Source organism: Lutra lutra, chromosome 10 (genome assembly GCF_902655055.1).
Source record: "Lutra lutra chromosome 10, mLutLut1.2, whole genome shotgun sequence".
Taxonomy (NCBI): Eukaryota; Metazoa; Chordata; class Mammalia; order Carnivora; family Mustelidae; genus Lutra; species Lutra lutra.
In genome coordinates this window covers 41,860,147-41,883,474 of record NC_062287.1, presented here as the reverse complement: position 1 = coordinate 41,883,474, position 23,328 = coordinate 41,860,147, and the positions used below count along the sequence as shown (strand labels likewise).

The 23,328-nt window shown below is 37.3% G+C and overlaps 1 long non-coding RNA gene across 1 annotated transcript in view; it reads right to left on the bottom strand.

Moving 5' to 3' along the window:
- Positions 1–9,711: 9,711 nt before the first annotated feature.
- The window catches only part of LOC125079573 (uncharacterized), a 60,557-nt gene continuing 46,940 nt past the window's right edge, over positions 9,712–23,328 (bottom strand). Inside the window, exons 2-3 of the long non-coding RNA XR_007121145.1 lie at positions 18,018–18,144; positions 9,712–9,753 (exon numbers count right to left, since the gene is read on the bottom strand). This is a non-coding gene — a long non-coding RNA (uncharacterized LOC125079573). The remainder of the gene's footprint in view (positions 9,754–18,017; positions 18,145–23,328) is intronic.

The following is a 23,328-nucleotide window of genomic DNA, read 5'->3' as shown; positions in this document are numbered from 1 at the left end:
ATATGACACATCGATTCTAGAGGAACCTACTCATCAATTCAAAGGAATAAACCACCAGTAGATCCAAAAACTTGGATAAATCTCAAAATCATTGTACTGGACAAAAGAAATTTGACAAAAATGAATATACACATGGTGATATTAACATAAAAATTCAGATGCAAGTTAAAAATGCAAGTTGATCCAGGGTGATAAAAACCAGACCAGTAGTTGTCTAGGAACCAAGATGGTGGGAAGGTGAACTGCAAAGGGCCCAATGAAGCTCTCAGAGGTGATGCAAATATCCTGTGTTTGATGTCAGTGGTGGTTTAGACATGTATACCATCTGCCAAAAGTTTATCTAATTGTATACTTTAAATAGATGCTGGTTGTTCGTTGTCAATTCTCCCTCAATAAAATCACTAAAAAACAAGGTTTTTGAAAATTTTTCTGAAAAGTTTAAAAACTTTTAAAGCAGGGTCCTGTTTGATGCCTAGTTACTAGACATGTTAAGTACCTGGGGCTTTTTTGTTTTGTTTTGTTTTCCTGAACAGTATTTGAGAGGATTTTTTTTTTCTTTTTAGATTTTATTTATTTGACAGAGAGAGAGAGATCACAAGTAGGCGGAGAGGCAGGCAGAGAGAGAGAGAGAGAGAGGAGGAAGCAGGCTCCCCACTGAGCAGAGAGCTCGATACGGGGCTCGATCCCAGGACCCTGAGACCACAACCTGAGCCGAAGGCAGAGGCTTTAACCCACTGAGCCACCCAGGTGCCCATTGAGAGGATTATTTTAATTCAAGACTTTGTAAAGACCCAAAAGAGTGATAATTTTTAAATTTTTAAATTTTAAATTTTTAAGAGTGATAATTTTTAAAAACCTAAAGGGGAAAAAACAGATAAGTATCGATCACTTATTAAGTACAAACAGTTTGCTTATGCTGCATCATTTATTTCAATGTAATAAGTAGAATTTAATCCATATTGTAAGTGAAAAAAACGCAAGGCTCAGAAAGTTCATTGAATTTCCTCTGGCTTTCACATCGTTTCAGACCAGTGCTTCATACTCCTACGTAAGATTTGCTTACTTAACATAGTGAGGGAGACATTACATTCAGTAACATGTACCCATTTGAAGTGCACATTCCCGTAAGAGTTAATCCGTGTATCTAGTCATGCAATCACTATCACAAGCAACAAAATATTTTCATCACACCAACCATTTCTTCTGTGCATTCCCAGTTAATTGTTGCAGTTCTTGGTCCTAATCAATCAATTACCCGCTTTCTCTCATGATAATTTGCAATTTCTTATTTGCAAACTTTTATATTTCCATATCAAATATAAGCTTTTTTATTCAAAAACAATACGAGTAGGATCATATTCTTCTGCGCCTGACTTCTATAATTCAGTGTAATAGTTTCATGATTATTACATATTACTATGTGTATAAGCAACTTGTCCTTTTAAATTACTGAATAGTAATCCATCATAGAGATATACTGTATTTTTAATCTAGTCACCTGTTGGTTGATATTTAGATTAGTTTTAATTCCCACTTTAGGACTATTACAAAAAAAGCTTTTATGAACATTTGAGTATAAATCCCTATATGTACATGTTTTTTTATTCCCTTGGTTAAATGCCTAGCTCTGCAAGAGATACATACATAAACATATGGATGTATGTTTAACTTTATAAGAAATTGCCAAGAGGTTTTCCAAAGTGGTTGTATTATTTTACATTTGCACCAGCAATAGAGAAGAGCTTCAGTTGTTCTATATCCTGCAAATATTTGGTTTATTGACATTCAAACAACAACAAAACGTAGCCATTCTAATGAATATCTCATTTTGGTCCTAGTTTGCATTTCCCTGGAGTTGAGTACTCATACGCTTATTGGCGATTTGTTTAGCTTCTTTTAGCCCATTTTTGTACTGGCTTGTTTTTCTTCTTATTGTTTTGTGAGAGTTCCTCATGTATTGTAGGTAAAAGCCTTCTGCCAGATACACATTTTGTAAATAACTTCTCACAACATATACTTGCCTTTTCATTTTCTTCATGTTTTTTGGAGAGCAAAAGTTTTAAGTTTTGCTAAAGTTTGATTTATCAATTCTAAGGAATTATAATTTTTGTGTGTAAAATAAGAAATACTTGCCTACTCTTAGTTTTCAAGGATTTCTCATATATTTTCTTCTTTAGATTTTGTAGTTTAGATTTTACATTCATGTCTATCATCCATTTCAGTTTCATCTTTTCTGCATGGTATATTCATTTTTTACCCACATGTTCAGTTATTCTAGCACCATTATTTATTTATTTTTAGAGATGTATTTATTGATTGATTTGAGAGAGAGTGAACGAAGAGAGCGCTAGTAGAGGGAGGGGCAGTGGGAGAGGGAGAAGCAGGCTCCCTGCTGATCAGGGAGGATACAGGGTTGGATCCCAGGAGGCGGGGATCATGACCAGAGCCTAGGGCAGATGTTTAACTGACTGAGCCGCCCAGGTGCACCTCTAGCACCATTTTTAAAAAATACATTCCTATTCAATTATATTGGCATCTTTGTCCAAAATTTACCCTATATACATGAGTTTATCTTGGATATTATCTATTATTTTCCATGTATCTTTCTACCAATATTATGTGTCTTGACTAAAAGAGCTTTATAATAAGTCTTTAAAACAGGTTGTATAAGTTTTTTTTTCTTTTTTAAAATTGCTTTGACTAATGTGGGTTATTAGAATTTACATATAAATTTTAGACTCTGCTTGTCAATTTCACTACAAAATAAGCTTGTTACAATTTTGATTGTGATCTAGTTGAACCAGTAGATTGATTTGGGGAAAATTCATATTTCAGTAAGTCTTCAGCCTTCCAATTAGCAAATGTGCCCTATCTTTCCATTTTCTCAGGCCTCATTAAATTTATTTCAGCAATGTTTTTTAGTTCTCATTGCAGAGGTCTTGCACACTTCAAATTTATCCTTAAGATTTTGTGTTTTTGATGCTCTTAAAAACAAATTGTATTTTTTCTTTTGTGTTCCAATTTTCCATTATTTTATAGAAATGTTAGTGATTTTGGGGGCATCTGGGTGGCTCAGTGGGTTAAAGCCTCTGCCTTCGGCTCAGGTCATGATTCCAGGGTCCTGGGATCAAGCCCCACATCGGGATCTCTGCTCAGCGGGGAGCCTGCTTCCCCCTCTCTCTCTGCCTGCCTCTCTGCCTGCTTGTGATCTCTGTCAAATAAAATCTTAAAAAAAAAAAAGAAATGCTAGTCATTTTTTATATGTTGATTCATATAAGTTCACTTACTAGTTTTAGCTGTTTTCTTTTTTTTTTCCATACACCTCAGAAGTTTCTACATAGATGATCATGCCATCTGCGAATTAAACAGTTTCGTTTCTTGTCCATTTGGTATGCCTTTTTGTTTTTGTTTTGCCTTTTTCCATTGGTTTCTATTTATATAGTGTTTGATTCAGTTTGATAATATTGTTAAGGATTCATATGCTTTAAAAAACATGCAACAGTAAGTTAGATACACACTCACTTGAGACAACTTACTACATTCTTCCTTGTGATATCAATGTGGCATCAGGTGTTTTTAGATGTGACTAAGACAACAATTTGTTGAGGACTCATTTGATTTGAGTTTAATGGTAAATACTTTTGTAGCTCACTTTCATTTATAATTACTTTATTGTATGCTCTCCTGATGCAGAGATATCCCTCTGTCCGCGGCACCAATAAACTCAACTTTGTGACATGACTGAAGTGTCTATTATGTCTATCTTATTCTAACTTTGGTAGAAATGTGCATAAGGGAGGAAAAAAGTTTTGAAGTGTATGGAGCTGAAAACTTATATGTTAAAAAATCTTTCCAAATAGAAATATTTAGTACACAATGTGTTACTACTTCCTAATTATGTGCATTGAGCATGTTCCCATGAACTTTGATCTCCTTTATAAAATGGAGATAAAAATATAATACATATGTTATATATAAATAAGTTATATATAATATATATTATATATAAACTTGAGAGATTGATATTTTTATTGATATTGATAATTTTATCTCCATACCATTGGAAAAAAAATATATGGCATTTATCTTTGCACTTTGCATTATGCTGGCAATTGTTATGAGACAGGAGGAAAATACTAAACTATAAGTAACACAATCCCCTTCTCCCTCCTTTTCTATAAAGTGTGGTTTCTGATAAAAATAACTTGTGTTTTGTGAGCTGGTAGAAGAGGATACAGACTGGGGGAGCCAAATCCCAGAAAGTAGAGACTCAGAGGAAGAGTTAAAAAAAAAAAAAAGAAGAAGAAATGTGTGCACCTGTAAGGAGCCTGACATTTGAGGGATAATGATAATGGACTAGTGGGATTCTTAGAAAGTTCTGTGTTTGATGTACCATCTAATCCCTTTCTCAATGTCCTCAAAAGACCCTCAATAAAGATTTAGTACACTCTTCTTGAAGGGTTTTGGGGTAGATCTGTTTATTTTTAGTGTGACTTTGTGATGAGGCTGGCCTTACGGCAGAAACTGAAAAGTACAAATGTATTCATTTGCAGCCATAATCAATTTCACTAAAACAGAGTGTCATCACAAGTCTGATGGAAAGAAAGCATTGGAGAAATCAGGGAAAAGTCGCCTGGATACACAGGGCTTTAATAAGTCAGATAAACAATAATATTAGAAAATGTTTAAGCAGGTAGAACCCTGGGAACAGAACGTTGACAGTCCTGAAGCCAAGGGTGATTTGTTAAAAAGCCACAAATATGATGTTTGGAGACTTTATTTCCTTTTCATTCCAAGGTGTCTCCTGAGATGTTTAGAAACTCAAGATTCTTGAAGAAGCTATCAAAAGAACAGAAGACAAAAATACTAGCCACCAATCACTTAGAAAAAGATAAACTGTAACCAGAAGGAATTTACAAACTCCAAAGTCCTGTCTCCAGACAGTTTCATGCTTAAATTTTTTTCAGTGACACATTGGAAAGCTTTCACTGGTAAACCTATCCAAGACTGGAAAATAAATCAGGGTTGTTTACCAAATTAGACAAAATGTGAAAAGATTGGATGTGATAAAGAAACCTGTGTGGTTAATAGTCATAGCACAGTGGTTCCCATTTCACTGGATTTTGAAGTTTTTATAAAACCTGTATGTTTGGGATACCTGGGTGGCTCAGTTGGTTATGCATCTGCGTTTGGCTCAGGTCATGATCCTAGGGTCCTGGGATTGAGTCCTATATCCTGCATTGGAATCCCCGCAGAGCCCTACTTCTCCCTCTGCCTGCTGCTCCCCCTGTTTGTATTCTCTCTCTCTCTCTCTCTGTGTCAAATGAATAAATAAAATCTTAAAAAAAAAACCCTATATGATTTTGGAGGATGATGCTCACTTTCATATGGATAACAAATACAAAAGAAAGGAAAATTCAAGAAGAATTAATAATGGCAAATATCAGCTTTTAGCACCCACTGTGGGTGATTCATTTTACATACTTTATTGTTAAGCATTGTAGTAATCATGAAGACTAAGAGTTATAATGCCAATATTACCTATAAAAAGAAACCTGAGTTTATTTTAAATAGAACCAAAATGATTTATGCAAGTTTATAGGCACTGATGAAACACTATTCAGATCCAGATCTGCTTGACTCCAAATCCCATGTTCTTCTCAGCTACCAGCTGTAGGGATGGTCAATGTACTGGATTCCTTTGAAAGAACCCTAATTGTCTTCCCCTTGCAAGAGATACATTCTTAGTCGGTCCATATTAGTTCTTCTAGAAGTCTGGTTTTTTAGACTATGATTCGTTTTACTACTTCCTGCTCATTACTGGTTCTCATTCTGGCGAAGGTCTATTGGTCCATGGGTAGGCACCTGATAAAAGCTGACCTATTTATAGTCTTTCTCTGGCTTTGTAAAATTAATGACAAATAAGTAGAATTAAGAGCAACATGTATGGCTTTGTAAGTTGGGGGAGCAGAGTATACCAAACTGTAGAGAAAGAGAAGAAACATGTATAGAGAAACATCAAGGTGAGAGAAAGATTTCTGCCTGGGTTCTTAATAGTTTCTATTCCCAGAACTAAATTCTCAGTTCTTCCTGTGGCCCAGCCACATTCTTCCTGTTGAGCACCATGATTTTCCCTTGTTACATTATGATTTGTTGCCCTGTTTTGCTTTAGTTAGCTCCAGCTGGTTTTCTTTACTTGCAATCCAAGAGTTCTAACACCAAATATGCCAGAGTTGATTTTCTTTTTTTTTTTTTTTAAAGATTTTTATTTATTTGTCAGAGAGAGAGGGAGAGAGAGCAAGCACAGGCAGACAGAATGGCAGGCAGAGGCAGAGGGAGAAGCAGGCTCCTGCTGAGCAAGGAGTCCGATGCGGGACTTGATCCAAGGACGCTGGAATCATGACCTGAGCCGAAGGCAGCTGCTTAACCAACTGAGCCACCCAGGTGTCCCCAGAGTTGATTTTCATCAGAAGGATAAACAGATAAAATTTCACTGGCCTCAAAGAGCAAGTTGACCGAAGGTCTATGTCTTTCTTACACAGACCTGCGTAGATCTCTAACTATAGTTCTCTCCGTGAGACCTCTGAGACCACACCCTCCTGCTGAGCACAAGATCTCTTTCTAGGCAACAGGGATTTTAAAACACCTATCCCAGTCATGCAAATGAGTTACCATTAAGACCACCCAAACTTTGGATCAAACAGACCTGAACATAAATTCCAGGTGCTAGTTTCCTGAGCGATCTTGGGGAAAAAAATCACTTAGTGTCACTAAATCATAGAGTTTTTAAAAATGGAGGTAATGTATCTCAAATTGTCGTTGTCTGGCATATAGTAGGCACTCAATAAACTCTACTTGTAGATTGCCCCAATTCTGACCTTATTTTCCTACTGGTGATAAGTAACATTGCCATCCATGTGAATTCCCTACACTGGTTTTCTATATGATCTTCCTTTATAACTTTTGTGTAACAGCACAAACTAAAGATAGAGAGGCTGCCTCCCAGGTTTAACAGTCTAACTGAAGAAAATTCACAGCCATGCAACAGGCCAGGTTGGGTATAACGATACAGGAAAAACCCTGTGCTGAGGTCACACAACATGGAAACATTTAACTCAGACTGGAAGTTCAGAAGAAATTATCTGATGCCCCAGTTTCCTGCGTCACTGTTTCCTTCTCAGGAAAGCTGTTAGATCTGCTTCCAGCCCCACTGTGATTGAGAAATAAAGTGCTGTTCTGTTAAGTGGCTAAGATTTAGGAGTTCTTTGTTATAACTAATGTGAATTATATTAATGAACCTAGTTCCCAACCACCAGAGCCCCATTTCTGAGCACAAGCCCCCAGGTTATGGATACTTGCATGTAGACTCAGGAACCACCTTCCCGCACAGATTTCTATTGTTTGCTGCAAAGCTTGTTGATTCTACACAGCTTGTCTTAACTCCTTCCTTTTGACCCATCTGTTCCTTTTAATTCCCACTGACCACACCCTCACCCCAACACAAGCCCTCATGGTGACCTCTGACGGTATCATCTGACTCACCTCACAGTATCTGTCTTGTCTCCAGCTGCCCAAGGATGCTGGGAGGACAGATAGAACAAAGTTCTTACTGCACAAAGGGCAGCTTTAATTCCACATTCCCGCATTCTCCAGGTCTCAATTTCTATCTTTAACCTTTTCCTAAATCAGCAAAAATGCTTATTTCATGACACTGCATTGCGACTCAATTGAATAGGAAGAATGGCTTTTGTTTTGAGCTAGCAAAGACCTTACTTTTTTTTTTTTGAGTAAAAATTCTAGATTTTATTTTTATTTATGTATTTATTTTATTTTTTTAGTGTTCCAAGATTCATTGTTTGTGCACCATACCCAGTGCTCCATGCAATACGTGCCCTTCTTAATACCCACCACCAGGCTCACCCAACCCCCCACCCCTCTCCCTCCAAAACCCTCGGTTTGTTTCAGTGTTCACAGTCTCTCATGGTTTGTCTCCCCCTCCGATTTCTCCGAAAGATACAGATGTAGTGAAAAGAAGGGCCATCTGTGCCCCAGTGTTCATAGCAGCAATGCCACAGTCGCCAAACTGTGGAAAGAGCCAAGATGCCCTTCAACAGACAAATGGATAAAGAAGATGTGGTCCATATATACAATGGAGTATTATGCCTCCATCAGAAAGGATGAATACCCAACTTTGGTATCAACATGGACGGGACTGGAGGAGATTATGCTGAGTGAAATAAGTCAAGCAGAGAGAGTCAATTATATAGTTTCACTTATTTGGAGCAGAAGTGAGCTGGGGGGAAAGCAAAGACCTTATTTTTTTTTATTTAGTTTCCTAATTCCTCTCAACCTGAATTGGCACAATCTCCAGTGATCCTTTCTCTACTCTCCCTATCTTCCCTCTTCACCTTCCCTCCACTACACACACACACATACACACACACACACACCCCATCTCCACACCACACACACCATAGTCGATGTAGGTTCATGACCATAATAGAGCCTTGTTGTGTCTTATATCCGCCCCCTACAGCACTTGGTTCAGGTTTCTCCATAAGCTTTTTCTAGAGCCTTCACCCTGGGTTTGGATCCAAGCCTATGAATTAGTTAACATGTCAGAAAAGGGAATCAGCTTAGAATGGCCTCAGAGTTCTTCCAGATTCTGCTCCTCTGGATATTTTTGTTTGTTTGTTTGTTTGTTTGTTTGAAGTATGCTCCACACCAACGTGTGGCTTGAACTCACGACCCTGAGATAAAGAGATGCATACTCTACCAACTAAGTCAACCAGGCATCCTGTTTGTCTGAATATTTTTACCCATTTGCTTGAGTGCCCAGGAATCCTCCTTGAAGACCCACTTGAGCTAGATGAACATTTGGGACATGGTGCTTTGGCAAGGTTGGTTGTCCTTACTAGATTTTTATTTACACTATGTTTCTGTTCTTTTTGTTTTACCATCTAGTCTCAGTATATTCTGCACATTGGGCTATTTACATATGATAATACTCATAGGAGTGGATGATAACTATCAATTCTGTCAGAGAAGCTAAGGAAGTTCTTGGATTTTAACTCCTTCCTAACTTGAATGCTTTGACTCTGGAGTCCAATTTTATAAAACTGGCAAGTGTTTTAAAACAGAGCCTCTTTGCAAAGGCTTGATCTATCTTTGCAGTCTTAGAAATTTATTTTTCTTTTGTTACATTTTTTCTTTATCAAAGTAATATAAACACACTTCAGGGAAGAGACAAATGAAAAAATATTCAATCTCAGCCCTCAACAAGAAATGTTAGCATTTTTCTACTGTTTTCCTTCTCTAGCCATTTTTTATGAATATGGACATTACGAACAGAATTATGATCATAGCATTTTTTCTTCAATTTTATTGTAACTAATTATTCTACCCCACTTGTGGTTTTTAATTATTTGACTATCTGCTCTTCAACTGCCTTTGGTTAAATGCTTGAGTCAAGAGATACATAAGAGACTTTTCCGAGTGACTTTTCTTACTCACTTCAATGGCAGCCAAGACCAAGTAATTGTCTAATAAATACCATCAGTTTATCACTAAAACTGTAAGAAGTAGTATTTCTTTCTCCCTCAAAAAGGACCTGAATAACAACAAACCACCAAATGCTATTGCACAAACATTCATCAGATGCTTAATGAAATTTATTATCATGATCACTGTTTCCTTCTTTCTTCTTTTTTATCCTCTCTCATCTTCCAGCTGTTGGTACTGTGCCAATAATATCTGAGGATACAGAGATGAATAAGATAGAACTTTAAAAAAAGTTTTAACTAAGCAGCATATTTACTTATTTTTATTTTATTATGATATTTAAAGAGAACCTAAATTAACAAATTTTAATGAAAATTGTTGAGAAACTAGATGACAACCATAAAAATTTAATCTTAGCAATACTGTATCATAATATATTACAAATGTATTTTTTTCCAAAGACACCACTGAAAAATCAATATGAAAAAGATCGTATTTATTTCAGCTATGGAGGAAGATGAAAATTTCCAAAGATAGAAAACCTAAGTGAGAAGGAACAGCCCACAGTCTCTCAGTTCAGACCTGAACTTCCTCTTCTAGAAAACTTTACCAAATCCTGCCATCAAGCTGCTCCTGGGGCTCTTTCTAGGCATCTTAAGTCTCCTCTTTGTCACTGTCACTTCGCTCACTAACATCCAAAGTTCTCAGCGGTCTTTCGCGATCTGCTCCTTCTCTACCTGGGTCATGTCATAATAATATGCAATATCTTTCTCTTGCCTCCTTTGTCCACTTCCGCTCAGATCTAAAGATTTAGGGCTATAAGTTTGCTGCAAGGTTGTAATCGATTTAGATAGTCTACTACTTCAGATACTAGCTGATACATCAAAAGCAATTCAGTAAATGTTACTGTAAACATTATTCACAGGACTTCTACTTTCTATTAGTACTGTTACTGCTATTATCACTCCTTCCATAACTGCCACTGCCCTTCCTCCTCTCATTATTCTGATTACGACCAATTATGGTTATGACTATGATTTGCTAGATCCTATGGCTAACATAGGATGAGTATTACCATCCTTATTTTTCACTCAAAGAAACGAGATTAGAGAGCTCAAGTTAATTGCCCAAGATCTAAAAGTTAGGAAGTCAGAACTCAAATCTAGACTGCCTGACTTAAAACCTTGCTTCTTCTTCCATATTGTAATCATTTCTAACTAGAAGATTGTGTTATGTGAATCTTCATTTTGAAAATAGTGACATGGTTCTTGGAGAACTTAGAGAAGTACATCTGAACTACATAAGTGGGATTATGCCCATTTCTGAAATTAACAATCAAAAAGTCAGCTGAACTGGTGTCAAATATTTGACTGAAACTCACAAAAGCAAGGCATATCCAGAGCCAACAAGAGCAGCTTGGCTTCTCCTATTCTGAATTTTTGCCATTGTTTAAAAATATAAAAACAGAATGTAACATGTTGGAAGTAAAATGTCAGCCAATGTCCTTAGTCAAAACTGGGAATTGCTTTATTTTCATAATGTTCTAAAGATGTTATGCAAACATTATGACCTACTGAATATATTATTTGATTTTTTCATATGGGGCATTAAAATGTATAATAAGATGTTTTAATTTAAAAAGCATACTCATATTTGCAGGGAAAAAATATCCCCTGAATTATTATACAATGCTTATAAACACCCTTACATATATTCTTTTTAAGAAATTGTACTAGAAACATGTATGTTTCCTTTTTTTCTCTTCCGGTTTATCACAAGCAAATTGCATTGTAAGTGTAGAGTCCCCTTGAGACCAAACTGCCCATTTTTTAGATGCAATAATGTTACCTATAGATGTCTACATACACTTTCAAAATTGAAGAAAAAAATCTGTCATGCATAATGATTCTTCCATTTTAAGATTAGTTTTTGTCCAGGAAGTTGAGTGTGTGTCCAAGCACATAGGACATAGAAGAGGCCAGTTGTTTGTATTTTTCATCCCTAGCTCTGACCCAAATCTCTATTAAGTCTCCATCCTGTGGTAGCTTCCTTGGGCCAACTACTTTACAAATATTTTAACACTCCCCCCAAGCAGAAAAACAATATGTATTTCTGGCAGAGGTTTTGAGAAGGGAGAACAAATAAAATGACAGAATTATAAACATGCTAATATCTTCATCTTATGCAATAGGAAGTTGAGAAATACTGTCTCAAATTGCTAGGAAAAGGGGCACCTGGGTGGCTCAGTCGTTAAGGTGCCTGTCTTTGGCTCAGGTCATGGTCCCAGGGTCCTGGAATCTAGCCCTACATCAGGCTCCCTGCTCAGCAGGAAGCCTGCTTCTCCCTCTCCCACTCCCCCTGCTTGTGTTCCCTCTCTTGCTGTCTCTCTGTCTGTCAAATAAATAAATAAAATCTTTTAAATAAATAAAATTGATAGGAAAAGAAAGATAAAATTTAATAATATACTAGTAAACCAAATTCAACAGTGCATTAAAAGGATCAAATACTGTGACTATTAATCAGAGTTTCTTTTTAAGATTTTATTTATTTATTAGAGAACATGGTGGTGGGGGAGAGAGAGAGAGAGCACAATCATGGGAGAGTGCAGAGGGAGAAACATGCTCCCCTCTGAGCAGAGATCCTGATATGGGGTTTGATCTCACAACCCTGGGATCATGACCCGAGCTAAAGACAGATGCTTAACTGACTGAGACACCCAGGCACCCCTTAATCAGAGTTTTCCAGAGAAAGGAGCCAATATGACAAATATCTGTATGAGAGGAGATTATAGGAATTGGCACATGTAACTATAGGGACCAAGAGGACCCACAATTTGTTATTTGCAAGCTGGAGAATCAGGGAAGTTGTTATGTAATACAGTTCAAGTCTAAAGACCTGAGAACTAGGAGAGCTGGTGATGTGAATTCTAGATCAAGTCCAAAGGCCCCAAAACTAGGAGGGCCAATGTACCATAGCAGGATAAAAATGTATGTCCTAGCTCAAACAAAGGGAGCAAATTCACTCTTTCTCCACCTTTTTGTTCCACTAAGGCCTTCAACAAATTAAATGATGTCCATACACATAGTTGAGAGAGATCTTTACTCAGTCTACCAATTTAAATGCTAATCTCTTCCAGAAATGCCTTCATAGATGCACCCAAAAATAACATTTTACCAGCTGTCGGACATCTCTGAGACAAGTTAAGTTGACACATAAAGTTGACCACAATAATGACCAAGTAGAATTTTTCCTGGGAAGCAAGAATGGTTCAACATATGTCAATCAATTGATGTGATACACCACATCAACACAATGGAAGAAAAAAATGCCCACATGATTATAAGTGCCTAAAAAGCATTTGACAAAATTTAACATCTTTTCTTTACAAAAGCTCTTAACAAGGTAGCTGTAGAAGGAAATTACCTCACCACAATACAGGCCATATATGAAAAACTCAGAGTGAACATCATATTCAACTGTGAAAGACTGAAAGCTTTCCCTCTAAGATGTGGAATAAGGCAAAGATACCCAGTTCTGGAAGCCCTAACCAGAGCAACTAGACAAGAAACAGTAATAAAAGGCAACCATATCAGTATGAAGTAAAATTACCTCTGTTTGCAGATAATTGATCATTTGTATAAAAACTCTAAAGACTTAACCAAAAAAAACAAAAAAAACCCTAGAAATAAGAAACAGGGGTGCCTGGGTAGCTCAGTCTGTTAAATGTCTGCCTTTGGCACAGGTCATGATCCCAAGGTCCTGGAATGGAGCCTTGCATTGGGCTCCCTGCTCAGCAGGGAGTCTGCTTCTCCCTCTCTTTTAGTTGCTCACTCTCTTGTTCTCTCTCTCACTCAAATAGATAAATAATATCTTTTTTTTTTTAAAAAGGAGAAACGAATTCAGTAAAGTTGCAAAATCCAAAATCAATATACAAAAATCAGTCATTTTTTTAAAGATTTTATTTTTTTCATTTGACAGAGAGAGAGCGAGCACAAGCAGGGGGAGTGGGAAAGGGAGAAGCAGGCTCCAGCTGGGCAGGGAGCCCAATGTGGGGCTCAAGCCAGGACCCTGGGATCATTACCCAAACTGCAGGCAGACGCTTAACTGACTGAGCCACCCCTTAGTCATATTTCTATGCACAAACAACAAACTATCAAAAAAGGAAATTAAGAAAATAATCTCATTCACAGTAGCAACCAAAGGAATAAATACTTAGGAATAATCCAAAGAGGTGAAAGACTTGTATATTTGTATAATTTAAAATTATAAAACACTGATGAAGGAAATTAAAGCAGACATAGGTAATTAAAAAGACACCTGTATTCATGAATTGGAAGAATTAATATATTAAAATGTTCATACTGCTCAAAGTGATCTAGAGATTAAAGATCTAATACACAGCAATGCAACTATACTTAACAATACTGCTCTTAGATGTTGCAGGAGGGTCAGTAACATATCCTCCTACTGAGAAGGTACTTTAAGACCCAAAACAAAACAAGCACTCTATACCATTTATACAGCGTTTAATTCAGGGTAACTTACTGATGGGGGGAGATCGGGAAGAGTGGGGATCCAGGCTGTGAGCAGCCATTCTGTACCCAGTTCCAAACTTAATCGCCAGGTCTTATGGAGTGAGGGACATGGTGATGAGGTCATAGGGAAGTTATCTAAAGTGGTACAGCTGTGCGCCAGAAGATCTCTACGAGTTTCCTAAAGTGGAGCCTTCTGTGTGCCACTGTAACTAAGATCAGCCTTCCCACATTCCTATCCGGGCATACATTACCCTCCACGGGGCCTGGAACTCTAAGCCCTGGGAAGGTCACTGGGCAGACATGAACAAGATGGAGGGCCAAAGATGGAGTCCATGTTGTTTGTCTCCTTCAACTGTTATCACATGCATGAAATTTGCTAAGAGGGTAAATCTTAAGTGTTCTCACCACAGAAAGAAAGAAGGGAAAAAGAAGAAAAAAACAGAAGAAAAGATAAGAACATAATAGCCATGTATGGTGATGGATATGTTAATTAGTTTGATTGTGGTGATGATTTCACGATGTAAGTGTGTATCAAAACATTAGTCCACACACCTTAAATATGTACTATTTATATTTGTCAATCTTACCTCAATAAAGTTGGGAAAAAAAACTGAAAAAAAAGGTAGAGTTTGGTACACTTCATAAATTGACATAAATATTTAAGAAATGATATGTAGTAATAGAATCATCAAAAACTGTCAAATGTAGAATGGCAAATAGTGAATCAGTTAACATCTCATTTTTCATTATGGTAAGTAAATAGATGCTATCCGCATTTAATTGATCAAGCAATAAAATTATAAATATTTTGCTGATAATAATGGAGGTGACCACTAGGAGAAATAAAAGTAGAAAGGATTCAAAGTAATCACGTCCAGAAAGTGAAGCTGGCAAGGAGAAGAGGAACCTATTCCTTTCTATTTTGTAATTCTGTCCTTCATTTTCTAAATATATAAATTTATTATTTTGAAAATAAAAAAAATCTAGTAAGGGCCATTTTCCTTATACTGAAGACTCACATAATATTAAGGATTATGTTCCTAGAATTTCAGGCCCAGGTATGGGCAATGATTTGATTGAATTGATCTCAATGCATTTCAACAAATATTTGTCATTAGCTTAGTTTACATCTTCCTGATCTCTGGTTCCATTTTATGTATTTATCTATTGCCTGGTTTTGCCACCGGGACTATAAGCTGTGAGAGCAAAGACTAACACGTTTTGGCTTTTTCCTCCTCCACTGTAGAATTAAAGCAGTTCATTAAATGCAAAATCAGACAAATGCAGAACTAAAAACAGGTGGGTCAGTCAGAGGGTCAGAACACTTCAACAAAATGACCAAAGAGAAATTATAAAGTAGAAGGAGTATTCAACGGTAGGATAGGTAACTTTGCAAAGTACCATACTCAAAAAAATCAGAGTCTAGTTGGCCTTTTGTCTGGTATTCTTGCATTGAAGAAATGCATATTATTGGACAAGAAATTTAAGAAAAGATAATGCTCTACTTACACAGTCTTTCTTAATCCTTACAACAATGTGTCTAGCTATGTAAAAACTACCCCAATTTTGCAGTAAAGGCAACAGGGCTGAGGGTGGTTCAGTAACTTGCCTTCACGCATCCAGCTAGAAAGATGTAGAACCTGAATTTGAATTCATGCCTACTTTTTTTAAAAGTCACACTCTCCAAAGATATTTGCAAACAACATATCAGATAAAGGGCTAGTACCCAAAATCTATAAAGAAACTCAACACCCAAAGAACAACGAATCCAATCAAGAAATGGGCAGAGGACATGAACAGACATTTCTGCAAAGAAGACATCCAGATGGCCAACAGACACATGAAAAAGTGCTCCATATCACTCGGCATCAGGGAAATACAAATCAAAACCACAATGAGATATCACCTCACACCAGTCAGAATGGCTAAAATTAACAAATTAGGAAATGACAGATGTTGGTGAAGATGTGGAGAAAGAGGAACCCTCCTACACTGTTGGTGGGAATGCAAGCTGGTGCAACCATTCTGGATAACAGTATGGAGGTTCCTCAAAAAGTTGAACATAGAGCTAACCTATGACCCAGCAATTGTACTACTGGGTATTTACCCCAAAGATATAAATGTAGTGATCTGAAGGGGCATCTGCACCCTAATGTTTATAGCAGCAATGACCACAATAGCCAAACTATGGAAAGAGCCCAGATGTCCATCAATGGAGAGGTGAATGGATAATGATGTGTTACATATATATAATGGAATACTACACGCCATCAAAAAAAAAAAAAAAGAAATCTCGCCATTCAGAACAAGTGGATGGAACTGGAGGGTATTAAGCTGAGTGAAGTAAGTCAATCAGAGAAAGATAATTATCATATCTCACTGACAGGAGGAATTTAAAAAACAAGGCAGAGGATCATAGAGGAAGGGAGGGAAAAGCGAAACAAGACAAAACCAGAGAGGGAGACAAACCATAAGAGACTCTTAATCTTAGGAAACAAATTGAGAGTTGCTGGAGGGAGGGGGTGGTAGAATGAGGTAACTGGATGATGGACATTGGGGAGGGTATGTATTGTAATGTGCGCTGGGTATTATATAAGACTGATGAGTCAGAGACCTGTACCCCTGAAACAAATAATACCTTATACGTTAATTTTAAAAATATATAGTTTAAAAAAAAGCCACACTCTCCTTAAATTCTGTTTTAGCTCACAGCATTTTATGATGCTCTGAAACTTGCCAAAAAAGAAAATGTCCATTCTGTGACCCCACCCAATCACTCAATTTACTGAAATATCCAGATTTGGTAACAGCATCACCTTGTCCAAATGCCTGGTGTATTCTGAGTAACAAACAAAATTTAGCAAAGTCTCAGGAACTTATATATTTAGATTAGCTAGTAGTTTGTGTTCTTGCTATTATAGTCTCTAAGTTGAATAGAAGGAAACTGAAACAACTTTCATTTTGTCCTGCTTCTGTCTGTACATGACAGTTATTGCAGAACAAATGCTCTTCCAAAGATTGTTCGGCAAAATATCATCCATAGCAGGTGCTGGACATTTAGTACTGTGTATATCCTCTTGCTTGGACCAGTTTTGTGGAAGCAAGGCTGCTCTTTTCCAGTAGAAACCTTTGAAAAATTGTGTTCAGAGTCTAAATTTGGCATTCCATCTATTAAAGCACTAAAAATGATTTTTCTCATTTTAAATTTAAGAACCTCTTCTCAGTCCTAACTCCTAAATAAAAATCATTGGCCAATATACTTTCAGAGTCATGAAAAACAACAATTTCAGCCATTTGCCAATGATAAAACCTATATATATTCATTACAGAAAATTTAAAATATACAAATGTGTAAATAATTTTCTAGTGGCTTTTATATTATATATTTTATAATATAATATAACATTAAGTGTTAATAATCTCCAATATCAGTATTAATATTTTCATAATAGGGAAATTTACAGATGACGATAAGTCACCAGATTCACATGTTAAAACTCAATTATAAATATGATTGACGCATTGCTGCTCTTGCACTAAAAACAGTCTAATCAATACTGAAATTTGGAGAACAAAAATATTGTTTTAAAAGGGCTGTTCTCATTCTCATTTCATTTCTTCCCTGCACCATTACTCTGTTGTCATAATGAAAAGTAAGAGGCTCTGATTTAACCAATGTCTCATCCCTTCTCCTGCAAAACAGAGTCCTGAAAACGATCTTTTTAAAAAAGATTTATTTTTTTATTTGAGAGAGAGAGCGAGGTGGAGGAGGGGCAAAGAGAAAGAGAATCTCAGGCAGACTCCACGCTCCTGAACATAGAGCCTGACCTTGGGCTATCCCTTAACCCTGAGATCATGACCTGAGCTGAAATCAAGAGTTGGAAGCTTAACCAACTGAGCCACTAAGGCACCCCTGAAAACAATCCTTTGACCTGAAAATCAGAGCTTTACATCACATTTCCTAGTCTGCAGCCATCCTACCTGCCTGATCCAGAGGATGAGGCTTCCTGCATGGAATGATTTCCAACAGTGCTCATGGCTCATTACCCTCATTACTTCCTTTTTTGTCCTCCAGTGGTGTGTGATATATCCACCATTTGAGTGTATCCTTTGACTTAACAATATTAGAAAAGCCCTCTGAATTTCAAACATGTTGGCGTTAAAAGTAACATTAATTTATTTGCCTGGCAGAAATGTATTCATCTAGTGTTCTAATCCACTCCACCTCTAACCCCACTGCCACTGCCTTAGTTTAGGTGTTCATAATTTCTCTTTTACGTAATTCAAATAGTAGTCATTTAGTCCCTCAATAAATATCTACTATATTCCCCAAACTGTGTTAGGTATTGATAACCAAAAGAAAAATAAGACACATTCTCAGTTCTCAAACGATGTTGATAAACCCATGAGACTGTAACAACTCATAGGAGGAATCCTAATTGGTCTCCAAGCCTCCATTTTGCCCTGTCCAATCATGTGGTTGGGACAATCTCTCTGAAAATGGAAAAAAAAAAAAAAAGAGTATCTTTTTCCTGTGTTTAAAACTCATCTTTGACTCTCTATTCAAGCTTGTAGTATGGACTTGAGCATGGACTCAAGAGAGATAAAGACTTGGCTCTATCATGTATTAGCTACAGGACCTAAGTCAAGTAACAGTCTTTTCAATTCCTTATGGTTTCTAAGCCACTTCATAATATTTAAAAAAATTTTTTTTCAGTGCCTGCCTCTTGAGGAGTTTGTGGGAGAATTAAATGAAATAATGTATATAAAGCAGATAGCAAAGTGAGACAGTAGATGTGTAACAGATGTTCAAATTATCATTTAATGAAATGGCCCTCCTCTCTCCAGCCTCATGTCCGTCTCATCCCTTCCCTAAATGGCACCTCCAATCTGGTCATCCCAATCTCCTTGTAGAATTTGTCATACTGCTCTGTCTTCTCTCTTTTGTGTATGTGCTTTCATTCTGTCCTCTGGCTTCTTTATGTGACTAAATCATACTCAGTTTTATGGATTCTCCTCCTCTGAGGGGCTTCTTTGACCTACCAGGGTGGGTTTGAACCCACATTGTGCTTCCAAAGATGTCATCATGAGAAACAAAAAAAATTAAAAGCTCAGAAAGACCTCATTAGGATAAGTCAGCAGAGCTGAGACTAGAATCCAGTTTCCAAAGTCCTAATCCAGAACTGTACTAGATCTGTTCCTGTCTCTGTAGGACACACAAAAAGAGTTCCATAGCACCACAATGGACAATAAACACCACTAATTTATTCAACTGAAGTTAAAGATTTGGATCAGCTGTACTAAGCAGGTATAGTGAGTTGTAAATTTTCTGACATGGCAAGATGCTCTTTATTTTCTAATAGATATTTTTTAGGATCTAAAACCAGGGCTTGCTCACAGGATAGTAATAATTTTTCCCACTTGGAGCTTGAGTAGGAAGAGACATATTTCAGATGACAATTAAATGGTGAGATGTGATGAACTTTAAGCATTCTAGAACCTAGCTATTCAAAGTGTAGAACCAATAGTAGAACTAACAGTATTCACATCTCTTGGGGGCTTGCTATAAGACACAATCTCAGGTTCCACTGCATTTTTATAGAATCTACAGATGATTTACATGCCTTGGAAGATTAAGAAGTACTGTCTAGGGCAGTGGTCATCAAACTGGGCCATGCATTAGAATTACCAGAGCAACTTGAAAACAAAATAAACAGACAAGTGATACTCGTGACCCATGTTCAAGGGCTCTAATTTAATTGGTTTAAGATGGGTATAGGCATGGGTCTTGTTGCAAGCTTGCCAGGTAATTCTAAATACAGACATGGTTGAATATCATGGCTGGGAGGGTACACTCACAGGAGATAGCGAAAGATGCCCAGTATTTCTCCTCACCCCTTTATGTATGGGACCAGAATCTATCAGCCTTTCTTCAAGGGAGCAATGGACAAAGGGACGTGGATACACTTCTACAGAGCAAAAAGTAACTGAACAGAGAAAAAAAACCCTTGCAAATGTAACCTCTGAATTTGATAATTTTACAACACACTTGATGAGATATAGGGAGACTAAGTATTTTTGTAGGAAAGTGTGACTGGTTCTAGAAAAAATGGAAAGAGGTGGAATTCAGTAGAGGGTGGGAGATGAGGCCAAGAACTTGGTGTGTGAGGAGGGCATACTGGGAACCCCCCCAACCCCCAGTGAGGCCTTCCCTCTAGAGCAGTAAAAGGAGTGATGTATTAGACTTCCTCTCTTTTCACCTTCCCCCAATTCTCCTGCTTTTCCCCTCCATGCAACACCTTCCAGATGCTTGGGGACAATTATTTGAATACCTTAAGAACCTTAGCCCAAATCTTGTATTTTTATGAGAAAGTGGGTGAAAGGCTATCTGCACCCAAGAAGAGACTTTCTTTCTTCTATGAGATGAACTGGAAGCTACTGCTGTGTTCGTAGTCTGCAGACCTAGCAGGACAAACCATAAAGCTTATCTCCAGACTCACCGACCCCCAACTGGGAATGCATCCAAAGTATCATGGCCTATCAGACAGAGAACAAAACAAAACAAGGTCTCATAAAGTTTTCAGGCGTCCCAAGTCTCAAGCTTGTTTTTTTAACTAGATACTTTTCAAGACCAAGAAAACTATATCTATATCCATATCTATATTACCTATACCCATATATATATAGTGTAATTATTTTCTGCCTTTGAAGGGACAAACTTAAAGGAATGGATCTGTTATCCATTGTTTATTATAGTTTCTTTAAAAAAAAAAAAAGATTGTATTTGTTTGAGAGAGAGAGCGCACAAGCAGGGGGAGTGGCAGGCAGAGGGAGAAGCAGGCTCCCCACTGACTTCATCCCAGAGCCCTGGGATCATGACCTGAGCTGAAGGTAGATGCTTAACTGACTGAGCCACAGAGAGGCCCCTCATTGTTAATAGCTTCTATATAGAAATCATCTTGTCAATTTCTTTCCAGGTATAGCTTTCTTTTATATCCTTTATTATCATTTAGCATCATAAAACAATGTTACTGTGTATGTTGTTAATAATAAATATTTGCAGACTAAATCATGTTTTATAGGCCACATTTGATTTTCTACGATTAATTATTTCCAACACAATAATTTTCTCCCAAATTTCATCCTCTTTGTTTTCTGATGTATTGCACACTATCAATCAGCTCATCCTTGAAACTCTCCTATCTTGCCTTTGTGGCAAAACTTTGTGTTCTCCTCTTATGTGGTAATATCATGTGAAATGCTTTATGTGTATTATGTAATGCCACATTTTCAAATTTCTTATTAACACAATCTGTGACAATAAATGCCTTTGCATTCCAATACCTCCATTCTATATACACACATATGTACACACACACACACATACACACACACGCACACACACACATACACACACGTGCTGGAATTTACTGCCAGAATTTAAAAAAAAATACATTCACTGTAAGTTCTTCTCCATCATTTCCTGTTATTGTTATAAAACACTTCAAACAAGAAGTGATATTTGCAGAGAATTTTGCAAGATGAGGTGTTCTCCAGGTGTTTGGTGGAAATTCCCAAGTATAAGGAGCAGGATGAACAGAGGCAATTATGCAAGTACAGTGAAGCATCATATGGAACGTCTATGAGATTCTAGAAAATGCAGTTCTATAATTGTGGATCAAGACTCTTGTTTCTTCACTTTAGTGTGTGTGAATGAGGCTGTGTGTATCTGTGTGTGGGTGTAAGAAGAGAGACAGAGTTGATATTTGTTACACCGTATTCAATAGCCATTATAATCTGCATATTACCACACTGTCCCTGCACTGACACTTCCTAGTGTATTGATTCAAGCCTTTAGATCAACAAAAAAATGTTTAAATAATGTTGTGGGAACAAAAGTAAACTCATACTATTTGATAATCTGTGGGACTCAACAGATAGTTAGTACACTGCAAACCTTTGCAGGCAGGTCTGATGGAACCTTTGGTGGAAAGTAGCTGTCTAAGATATACAGACCATTTATTTTTTTTAAGATTTTTTTCTATTTTATTTGAGAGAGAGAGAGAGTAGGAGGTGGGGGAGGGTCAGAGAGTGAAGCAGACTCCCCGCTGAGCCAGGAGCCTGACTTAGGACTTGATCCTGGAACTCCGGGATCATGACCTAACTGGAAGGCAGACATCCAACTAACTGAGCCACCCAGGCACCCCAATACATAGACCATTTAATCAAGCACAGGATAGGCAGCAAAGGCATATTATATCTCTTACTAATTATTGCCCTTGTGTATCTGGGATCCAACACCTAGGCTACCATACGGTAAACATGCAATAAACATTTATCAATTGAGTAAATAAAATGATCAAGTGGATGTATTAATATGATCATGGCCCTAATCCCAAAGCAAACTAATGGAGGTCCTGGAAAGAAGTCATGGGGAAGGCGGGGTGGTAAACTGAACAGAAACTTACATCATCAAGAGTAATGGCAACATTACAAGTCCAGAGGGAGATATTTGAAGGAAGACATAGGAGTATGGGGGGAGGCAAAATAAAGAAACTAATTAAAACTATTCAGTAGAAAAAAAACATGGTTCAGGGGAAGAGTAAGACAGACCTATAGTCAGCTCTCCATTCACACATGGTGAGCTTTGAATACAGCTCAACTTCCTTCTGAGACAGATCAATAATAAATGCAACAAACCCTAGCAAGCTTGGTTCTGAAATAAGAAATCCCTCGGCACTATTATGGCACAATGGGGCTGGGGGAGAATGGAACCCAGTAACAATGCTCTGGGCAGGAGTTCATGCAAATATGCATGGTATTTTAATGAAAATGTGAGGCTGCCAATGCCTACTTCACACGTGCAGTCACATTACCATGACAACCAGCAGCTCTCTAGGGTTTAGATATGAAGTAATGACTTGCTTATGCTTGAACATTTAACAGTTTTTCATGCCGCTAACAAAGATTAAATTGAAAAAGAACCCTGAGCCAAATCTGACAGATAGGGGAAAAATTCATTTCTGGAAACAAATGTTGAAACTAATTGCTGGCTATGTTTGCTTCCTAATTCTGAGGATAAATCCCAAGGCATGTGGCAATACAAAAGCCTAACCTATGAATTTTTTCATGGCGAATGCTAGAATTCTAAGTGAAGATGACTTTGCAGCATGAACTTGAATAATAATTACAGCCAGGGCAGTGTTGACAGCACTTCACTGACAACTACTTCTCTGGGAAAGTAGAGACTCAAGCCAGGTCAATTAATTACATCTCTAAAGGAATCTTTTCT